Source organism: Tenebrio molitor, unplaced genomic scaffold, assembly GCF_963966145.1.
Source record: "Tenebrio molitor unplaced genomic scaffold, icTenMoli1.1 SCAFFOLD_582, whole genome shotgun sequence".
Lineage (NCBI taxonomy): Eukaryota > Metazoa > Arthropoda > Insecta > Coleoptera > Tenebrionidae > Tenebrio > Tenebrio molitor.
The window spans coordinates 11,941-23,026 of record NW_027184176.1 but is presented as its reverse complement, the minus strand read 5'-3'; the positions used below and the strand labels follow the sequence as shown (position 1 = coordinate 23,026).

Here is an 11,086-nt window from a genome sequence, read left to right as displayed (position 1 = left end):
CGGCCGCCAAATCAATTTTGTTTTTATATAATTGATTCAAAAAATTGAAATTCACGCATAGTTATCTGTGCCTGAAGTGGGTCATTTTCATTGCATTGTTAGTAAGATCGAAACCATAGAAACCATACAAAACGCATACGACTATTTCTGTTTTTCATTTCACGCACTGTTTTTATTAGTTACCTAGCAACATGGTCACTGCATTGAAACTTCAGAGTTCCTTCAAAAATTTGAATTTTTAATTTCAATTTTTTGAATCAATGATAGAAAAAATATTGTTTATATTTAATATAAAAATAACTATTGTGGAAAACAGCAAAAAATAAAATAATACCACTAATTGGCGGCTGGTCAGGATAGACCTAACGTTCGAAATTTAGAAAAATATTTTTTTTATTTTAATACTGTTACTTTTCTAATGAAGTGCGAAATAAGTTGTGCCCCATAGCTATCTTTTTTATTTTTCACTACGACAATTACAAAGTGTTGATATTCACAACTTTTCGTGAGCACTTCGATAGAAATGAACAAGAACGCAGGAAAATCACAACCGAATATTAATATTCTGTCATGTGGCCCATAGTTTACTTTTATCTACCGCAAAACAAAATGTTCGGATTTAGTCAGGGGTATTCTGATTTAAAAAAAGAAGAACATTTGACGAATATTTTAAGTCTCAAACGTTTGGAAAATAATGCAACAACAATTCATAGACTACAAAAAAGCCTATGATTCAGTACCACATTCATGGTTAATTAAAATTCTTAAAATTTATAAAATTAATATTAAATTAAATCACCTTCTTTATATGGATGACATAAAACTTAACAATAACTGAAAATCAATCAATATGTCGTGGTCATTACGAAAATTTAGAATATATAACTAAAGAAGGAGAAATCATTAAAAATTTAAATAAAGGAGAATTTTATAAATATTTAGGTATTAATCAATCAAATCAAATTAAATCTATTCTTTTGGTGTTATAAAATGGTCCAAAACTAATTTAAAGAATATAAATATTCAAACTAGAGTTCTCTTTACAAAATTTTGTAAACATCACCCCAAATCTGCTGTTGAAAGATTTAATTTACCACGCGAAAATGGTGGTAGGGGTTTTTCAAATCTAGAAATTCTACAACACAATCAAATTGCTTCACTAAAAAAAAAAAAATTATTTTCTCAATAGAGCTCGTGATATGACACTATAGCAAATATAAAACAAAAGTCTTTACATGGGAGATATTTTAAAGAGCTGAGGGTTTTATATTTGCAATACAAGATCTTGCACCGTTTTGGCTCACAGCGAATATAAAAAACGTCATGATATATTCGCAAAAATTATACACATGAATTTAGCAGTTAAATTCAATTTATTAAAGGATACACAACCACATTACATTTATAAACCAGAAAGTTGTTTAGAAAATGACAATTACAATTATATTTTGATCGCACAGTTTTAACTGACATTCACATTCAGCATAACAGACCAGACATTATTATTTTAAATAAACAACAAAAGCAAGCATATCTTTTAGATATAGCTGTTCCAAATTCACACAATATAACACAGACATATAATACAAAAATTAATAAATATATTATTATAATTTCAGCAACAGGAATAGTACCGCAATCTCTTTTTAAAAATTTAAAAATTTTGGACTTAGAGAACACATAAAACACAAAAAAGTCAAAATGTGGAGGCGAGACGCCGGTAATTATGTTGATAAGCACTGCACTACTGCCGCCGGGTGGAGGTGGGATACGAAAAGAAGATGCTCTCACTGCTCTCACTCACAATAAGTTCGGAAAAACCGAATTTTATTATCGTATTTAATTGACGTCACAGTTACTTTGGCGAAACAGGAGCTCGCTTTTCGAAGGCATGATGAAAAAGACAGACGAATCAATTTGATATATAAAACCTAACAGGAACGGCTGGTCCATGAGGTCATTTGGTAATGACCCCCTAAAAAATAAAGGTTTTACCCAACACCAGCCGCGACTGCAATGTACACAAGACTATGACTGCTACATATTATGTTATTTCAACCAAATCAGAAGTACAATAATTTTGAAAAGTAAGTGCAATGTATACTTCTAAATCTATCTAAATTTATTAATATGTAATTTTTTTCAAAACTATCGATCTTTCTTTGAAACATTTTCAATTCACAATTCACTGTTGGAAGCGCTGTACTTTTTAGTATAAATACGTATACGAAAAATTAAAATAATAGTTGAATTAACACATCGTTAAATGTTACGAGGAACATAGTTTTTTGGATTACACAGCAAAATCTTGGAATTTCAGTCCGATATTACTCCATTGAGTCTTTGGACTCACAAATAAATACCTCGAAAAGCCGACAAACATCTGTCTAGAACTTTTCTAGTAACCAGAGGGTATCGTAAACGACCCGTGTTTAGACCTCTTTCGTGAAAGTGACCGACCGCCGGCGCCGCTCGATTTCGTCATAAATCTCAGCCGTACCCCCCACGATAATTGACAAGTCTGTCATACAGCCCTACCATTTAAAACCTTTATTCTCTTCGTTTTAAAAATAGTTTCGCATGGTTTTTCTCTCTTCTCGTTTTACAATGGTCCAGTGACTAATAAATGAGTGTTGTGTTATGAGTTTGTTCGAGCTCAAAAAAACGTGGTTCGAAATTGTTTAACGTTTAACGAATGGTAAGTTATTCTAGTTTTTATGTTGGTCTTAACGTGTTAGGGGCCAAGAATACAACATTGTCTGTCCATTATAACATAGAACTGATATGTTGAATTCAGATCTCTAATTATTTAAAAACCAAAAAAATAAAGCAGCAGTCAAAGTGGCATGTACGCGTAACCTAATATATATTTTTTTTTACATTAAAAGATCGCCGTCTTCCTCGTCGCACTTACGACATTTGCATATGTTATCTTTGTTAAACTCACGGAAGGAATATAATGAACCGGTCACCCGTCCAAGTGCTGACCGCTGCCCGCGTGGCTTACCTTCGGTGATCGAACGACAACCTTTACCGTTTGACGAGTTTTTATTCTGCAATTGTTTACAATTAATCGACAAAAAAAATTGTTTTCTTAATTATCTAGTACTTAAAGCTATGAATCTACATTATACGGGTCTGTGCATGTTTCCGAATACCTGCACGAAAAACAAATCGGTTCGGTGGTTGCTATGGATTTCAAAAAAAAACAAAAAGTGTTGGGGGGCAACGGCACGCGGTGTTCCCAAGCGGTCACCCATCCAAGTACTGACCGCGCCCGACGTTGCTTAACTTCGGTGATCGGACGAGAACCGGTGCTTTTCAACGTGGTATGGCCGTTGCCGTGGTGTTTAGGTGTGATCGTTGGTGTAAAATATATTGCTTTTAACATTCCGATGCACGAATATGAACATCAAAACGCGATGCGTTTCGTTTCCGTATGCACTTACCCTCTGACGACCGACGTCGGACCGAACTAACGGGAAATCCCACAACAACCACCACGTCACGCTCTAACGACAAGAGAGACTACTAGACGGACTGGCGATCTCCCGCGTCGCACATTTTTCGACCGCCGGCGGCGGTGGAAAATCCAGAATTTCACCCCACCTACCGCGCTGCTTGCTCCGACGACGACGAGATTCCCACATTTGGATCGACCGAAATATGTAAGTAATATCAGGAAGTTCCGATTTTCGAGAGGAGACCTGTGTTTCTATTTACCTATCTATAATAATTATCGTTATAATCATCATATCATTATTATTATTATTAACATTATTATTTATTACCATTATTATTATTATTATTATTATTTATCGTCCCTCGGATTCGGCGATCTTCGAAAATCCAAGTTGGACCGTTAGACATTCGAACGCGGTGTGCGTGGCTGACGAGTTGTTATTTTTGGCGTTTTTTCTTCGATCTTCACCCCGACTTCGGACGACGCAGGTCGGACACGAAATTACGAAGAGAGAAAGACGGAAGAAAGGAAGAAAACCTGAAGATCCGTCGAAGAAAATATCGGAAAACTCGTAGGTGCGGCATCGGTCGGACGATGAAGACCGTCTCCTTTCGGATGATCCTCTCGACGGACTTTCGGCCGTCCCGAAGGGTCCGGACGGCAACGGGACCCGTCGTCGACTCGTCCCGTTTCAACTTCCGCCGAAAACGATCGACCTGAACGTCGGAGAGGCGGTTCGCGGCATCCGTTGTCGGAATTGCCTCGGTTCGAACACCAGGTCCTTTCTGTGCTTCGACCGTTTCGGAAGCGTTTGGCGACGCGAAGATGTCGTAAAATCGAGAAGGTGGCGCGGTATTCCGGGAAGAGATGGACCAATATTTCGGCGAACGAAATATGGATTCCCGGAATCGACGCGTCTACCCCGCACCGCCGACGTAAACCGTCGGTCCCGAATCGAAACCGTGACGACCCGGATTTAGGGCTGGTGGTTGGAGGGGCGTGTACCTGATTCGAAACCCACCGACGTTCCGAGACGAACTTCGCTATCTCCAGGGAAACTTCGGAAACCGAGTTCGGCCAGCTTGATCACACGGTGGCGATGGTGATCGAGGAAAGAGGACGATGCCATCACGCGGGCAACGATTCCGAGGCCTGCAATTTCTTCGACGGCGGACGCGGTGCGCGTTCAGTCTTCCGTCCGCAGTGGCGACTATTTTATAAAGACTTAGAAAATTTTTTTGTTCAATTCTCGTTCACGAGGTGCTCGAAGTGTACGTGTGTGAGCAAGTGTTTTTTCAATAATTATTATTAACTTTTAACGTTTTAACGTGAAAGATGGCCGACGTCGAAAATCAAACAGCATCATCGGTCACCACCGGTTCCGCTGCCACCCCTCAATCCCACGCGAAGAAAGAGAAAAAAGCGAAAAATCCCAGGGCGAAACCGTCCCATCCTCCGACATCCGAGATGGTAAACAACGCCATCAAGGGACTCAAGGAACGCGGAGGATCGTCTCTTCAGGCCATCAAGAAGTTCGTCGCCGCAAATTACAAAGTCGACGCCGAAAAGGTCGCCCCTTTCATCAAGAAATATCTGAAAGGCGCCGTGGCGTCGGGATCTCTGGTTCAGACGAAAGGTAAGGGCGCGTCGGGTTCGTTCAAGCTCGCCTCGTCCACCTCCGGTGGTGCCAAAGTCGCCTCCGCCTCCGACAAGAGGAAACCCGCTTCGTCCGCCGCATCCAAGACGAAAAAATCATCCGCCAAACGTACCGCCGTCGCGACGACTTCCGACAAGGCTTCCTCGAAGACAGCCAAAAAACAAGCCTCCCCCAAAGCGAAGAAGACTGCTGCCGAAAAGAAGAGCGCCGTCGCTGCCTCCGCCGCCGCAGCGAAAGCCAAGAAATCGGCCGCCTCCTCGGCAGAAAAGAAAACTAGAGCCGCCCCGAAACCCCGATCGCCTTCCAAAGCGAAGAAATCTAACAAGGCTGGTCCGACTAAAAAACCCAAAGCACCCAAACCCAAGACAGCCAAAGCCATTCCTGTCAAGGTGAAAAAGGCCGCTTCGCCGAAGAGGAAAAAGTGAGAAACGTGGATGGATACTCGACTCATGTTCGTTCGGCTGTGCCTCGTTCCGACGTCATCATCGTACTACCGGCAACGGGGCACGCACAAATGGCCCTTTTCAGGGCCACACGATAATCTACGACGAAAAAAAGAAATAAAACTATCCTTACGGCGAAACCAAATAAAATAGATAGCATCAGCTGGCAGGTAGGTGATGACAGGATGCAATAAAATTTTACGAACGACCGCAACCCAACCCGAATCGAGAGGACCGACCGATTATTGACATTTTTATTTTATTCATTTCCGGTTGAAGGGCGATATATTTTTTTTTTTGCCTGTAAAGTTTGAGGTTCTGAAAAGAACCGATTTTTTTGTTATAAAATTCGTGTTTCGTGTTGTTCTTCCGAAACACGATGTGGAAAAATTTAAGCGCGTTCACCCCGAATACGTCTGGCAAGTTGGATGTCCTTTGGCATGATGGTTACACGTTTGGCGTGGATGGCGCACAAATTCGTGTCCTCGAACAGACCGACCAAGTAAGCTTCGCTCGCTTCCTGGAGGGCCATCACGGCGGAGCTTTGGAAGCGCAAATCGGTTTTGAAATCCTGAGCGATCTCCCTCACCAAACGTTGAAAGGGAAGCTTGCGGATGAGCAACTCGGTACTTTTCTGGTAACGACGGATCTCACGCAGAGCCACGGTACCAGGTCTGTAACGGTGGGGCTTCTTGACGCCGCCAGTGGCGGGAGCGCTTTTCCTGGCCGCTTTGGTAGCCAGTTGTTTCCTGGGGGCTTTTCCTCCGGTGGACTTGCGTGCGGTCTGCTTGGTCCTGGCCATTTCGAATGAAACGAATGAAAAACAAAACTGACAATTATTAAAATCGACTCTGACGATCGTTAGACGTGCACGCGTCGAAAGGTAAACGGGTACTAAAAATTCCGCCATATTAAATTGTACTTTTATACGTGAACAAAGTCAACGGCTGACTTCGTCGATTGGTCGATGGTGAACCGTTGAATCTATATAAGGCTCCGTTAGTTGAAATTTTGCGGTAGTTGACTTCCTAGGGACGAGGTGTGCAGGTATTTTGTGTCAGTTGAAATAATCTGAAAAGATGACCGGTCGCGGTAAAGGAGGCAAAGGATTGGGAAAAGGAGGAGCGAAGCGTCATCGCAAAGTCCTGCGTGACAACATCCAGGGCATCACGAAACCCGCTATCAGAAGATTGGCTCGTCGTGGCGGCGTGAAACGTATTTCCGGTTTGATCTACGAAGAAACTCGCGGAGTCCTGAAAGTGTTCTTGGAAAATGTCATCCGAGATGCCGTCACCTACACGGAACACGCCAAACGTAAAACCGTGACAGCGATGGACGTCGTCTACGCTTTGAAACGTCAAGGACGCACCCTCTACGGTTTCGGAGGTTAATTTCCTGGCGCTCTTCACCGTTCGAGAAAACCAGAATAAAATACGAAATACAAAATCGGTTCTTTTCAGAACCACAAAATAAAAATAAGAGGAAAAAAAAGAAACATGATGTTCTTTCGAGAAACAACGGACAATTATTACTAACTGACTACCTGATAAATGTACCAAGATCGTAAACACCCCTTGCTTTCCTTTTGGCATTGCAGTCGTAAATGATAATAATACAAAAAGAAAAGATGCATCGGTCATTTTACGAAAAAAAAAAGCTATAGTGGCCCTGAGAAGGGCCGATATTTTGAGTTTTCGCCACGGAGATGGATCGATCGTTCGTTTAAGGTTTCTTCTCGGTTTTTTTGGGTAAAAGTACGGCCTGAATGTTGGGTAAGACACCGCCTTGGGCGATCGTAACTCCGGACAGGAGTTTGTTCAATTCCTCGTCGTTTCTGATGGCCAGCTGCAGATGACGCGGTATAATACGTGTCTTCTTGTTGTCACGGGCAGCGTTTCCTGCCAATTCTAGAACTTCGGCGGCTAAGTACTCCATGACGGCGGCCAAATAGACGGGAGCTCCTGCACCGACGCGTTCCGCGTAATTTCCTTTTCTGAGAAGACGATGTATCCTACCCACCGGAAACTGGAGACCGGCACGGCTCGAACGGGATTTCGCTTTTCCCTTCACTTTACCTCCTTTACCGCGACCTGACATTTTAAGTTCGTTCGTTAGACACCACGAGAAGTAATAAAACTGACGGACGGGACTCGTCGATTGTAAAAGCTGGTAGCTGTGCTTCGAATTTATAGCCTCCGTGATAGGAGAATAGGACGTGACGATTGGTGGGAGCCCGTTTTCAGGTGGGGTTCTGGTGAACACACTACCTATCAGAAAGGTGGTGGTGCAAAGTTAACGCACGCACACGAGTCAGAGCAGTTCGCGAGTTTGTTGAATCGAATTGAATTGAAAAATGCCGCCGAAGACAAGTGGTAAGGCAGCCAAGAAGGCCGGGAAAGCTCAGAAGAACATTTCCAAGAGCGACAAAAAAAAGAAGCGCAGGAGGAAGGAGAGCTATGCCATCTACATCTACAAGGTGTTGAAACAAGTCCATCCCGACACCGGTATCTCTAGTAAGGCTATGAGCATAATGAACAGTTTCGTGAACGACATCTTCGAACGTATCGCCGCTGAAGCTTCCCGTCTGGCACACTACAACAAACGTTCGACGATCACCAGCAGAGAAATTCAAACTGCCGTGCGTCTGTTGTTGCCCGGTGAGTTGGCCAAGCACGCCGTCTCCGAAGGTACCAAAGCCGTCACCAAGTACACCAGTTCGAAATAGATGTTTTTCGTTTTCGACACATTTATAAACGGTTCTTTTCAGAACCACAAAAACTCTCGAACAAAAAAGAAAAAGACGTGAAACAGCGATTTTTAATTAACTTTTATTATGTCATTATTATTATTATTAGGTTTCATGCATTATCGGTATTTTGCACCCATGCCTATCCAACTTGTAGTTATGTGGTTATTGTATTCGAAATAATTTAGTTGATTGAGGTTATGTTATGAATAAATTTCTATTTTGCCAGAATACAACTCTTCGGAAGAAGAAATCAAATAAACAATCGTACATCTGCTGAACAACCTAGTTGATGGTTGATGGATTTGCATTACCCAGCATATAGCCTAAATGTTCATCTTTAGTGAAATTAAAATTACTTAGCTTTTTTAAGAAAGAAAAAATTAGAACGAATTCTCATCGAAAAAACCGCGATTCCTACAAATGATACAGATGGTTTTGTAGTCGCGTATGTTATTGAATACAATGAGCCGACATTTTTCCGACTCTTTGTTTCATCGAAAACGTTGTTGACATTAGCAAGGAACGTTAAGGATTCCCTGAAACAGACAATTTCACTGTTTTGGAATAGCAGTATGTGCAAATGAGAGGACAGAAGACTTTGAAAAAAGGAGTGAACAAAACTGTACTTTAGTACAGAATGTTATGTTTATTTTAATTTCAATTGTTCCTGTTTTAATGAGATTTTTTATGTTCCTAAATCATTTTCTATTTTTTTTTTCATTAGAGAAGAGTTATTGTCGAGTTATTATCTCTACCTAGCATAAAAATTAAAATACTTTGCAACATTACGTTATTATACATTGCATATCTGACATAAAATACTTGCAAAAATTACTTAGCTAATTAATATTACGCATGACAACTCACATTATTTACTTTGCAAAACATTATAGAATACATAACAGATAATTGTGACCCTGTGTATTGTTCATTGGAATTAAAATAAAAAAAACGTGATTTCGTCAATCGCCGTTATTTGCGACTTCAGGCAACTGTCGCTAAGAGCTATTTTTGTTTCTCCGTTCAATTTCCCGATAAAATCGTCGACTTAGTTATTAACTAAGTTCTTCAGTTAGGTGGTATCAACAATACCACAATAGCCATGTTGCCGGAGTTTTTTGATAAAAGACTTGCTAGTTGGAATACAGAAAATATTTACCAAACACCTATTCACGATAATAAACCGGGGCACTATTGTGGGTTTTCGGTTGGTTTTATATTATATTAGGTACTCACCCTTCGTAACGTGTCTCCACGAAAAAACGTCACTTTCACACTAACCACCTTTCGTTTTAACTCTCGCGACGATAACTGAAATGTTGACGCGCGCCGGACAGATTCACGGACATACAACCACCCACCCACCCCGCGCCCCGGTTTCCGTCTGGACTGGTTCTGTCGTCCGAGTGAGTGCCAAAAATTAGCGTTCGTCTATTAAATGATTGTCGGATGATGATTATTGACGGACACTTTTATCGCACCCGATCACACTTTAGTTACTACCTACGTTTAGTATCGACGACGCATCGTTTCGATTATTGAAATTCGAATTGAATTTTTTTTTTTTCTAGTTTTCGACGTAGATTCGCGTGACACAAATATTATGAGCCTTTTTGGATCGATTTCGTGTGCATCACGCCATTTCTACGGGCGAACGTGAATGTGTGATGTTGACGTGATGGAAGCAACGTTTAGGCAATCCGCATTACGTATTACTATCAATTATATTTTAAACGAATGAAAACTTCAATTCAGAAGTGTGATAATCCCGATCCATTCAAGTTTTGTTAATTTTAGATTAAAAATGCGTGAGTATTGTACTATTGCTAACGATGCCAAAACATCGCATATTCAATGTAAAAAGAACAAGAGCAACGGGCCATTAAGTTAATTTAAAAATAACTCGTACCGGATAAGTCGAATACGTATCCAGGGAAAATTTATTAATTTTAAAATTGACCGGCGGAAACAGGTTCTCGCCTCCCACCACTTTTGTGTAGCGGCCGCCAAATCAATTTTGTTTTTATATAATTGATTCAAAAAATTGAAATTCACGCATAGTTATCTGTGCCTGAAGTGGGTCATTTTCATTGCATTGTTAGTAAGATCGAAACCATAGAAACCATACAAAACGCATACGACTATTTCTGTTTTTCATTTCACGCACTGTTTTTTATTAGTTACCTAGCAACATGGTCACTGCATTGAAACTTCAGAGTTCCTTCAAAAATTTGAATTTTTAATTTCAATTTTTTGAATCAATGATTTAATATAAAAATAACTATTGTGGAAAACAGCAAAAAATAAAATAATACCACTAATTGGCGGCTGGTCAGGATAGACCTAACGTTCGAAATTTAGAAAAATATTTTTTTTATTTTAATACTGTTACTTTTCTAATGAAGTGCGAAATAAGTTGTGCCCCATAGCTATCTTTTTTATTTTTCACTACGACAATTACAAAGTGTTGATATTCACAACTTTTCGTGAGCACTTCGATAGAAATGAACAAGAACGCAGGAAAATTCCACACCGAATATTAATATTCTGTCTTGGCCCATGTTTACTTTTATCTACCGCAAAACAAAATGTTCGGATTTGTCAGGGGTATTCTGATTTAAAAAAAGAAGAACATTTGACGAATATTTTAAGTCTCAAACGTTTGGAAAATAATGCAACAACAATTCATAGACTACAAAAAAGCCTATGATTCAGTACCACATTCATGGTTAATTAAAATTCTTAAAATTTATAAAATTAATATTAAATTAAAT

The 11,086-nt window shown here is 40.3% G+C and overlaps 1 non-coding gene across 1 annotated transcript; it reads right to left on the bottom strand.

Annotated features, from left to right (window-relative positions):
- Nucleotides 1-3,223: 3,223 nt before the first annotated feature.
- On the bottom strand, nucleotides 3,224-3,343 carry LOC138140919 (5S ribosomal RNA). Its single transcript, XR_011162829.1, has one exon. It is a non-coding gene; the product is annotated as a 5S ribosomal RNA (ribosomal RNA).
- Between the last annotated feature and the right edge of the window lie 7,743 nt (nucleotides 3,344-11,086).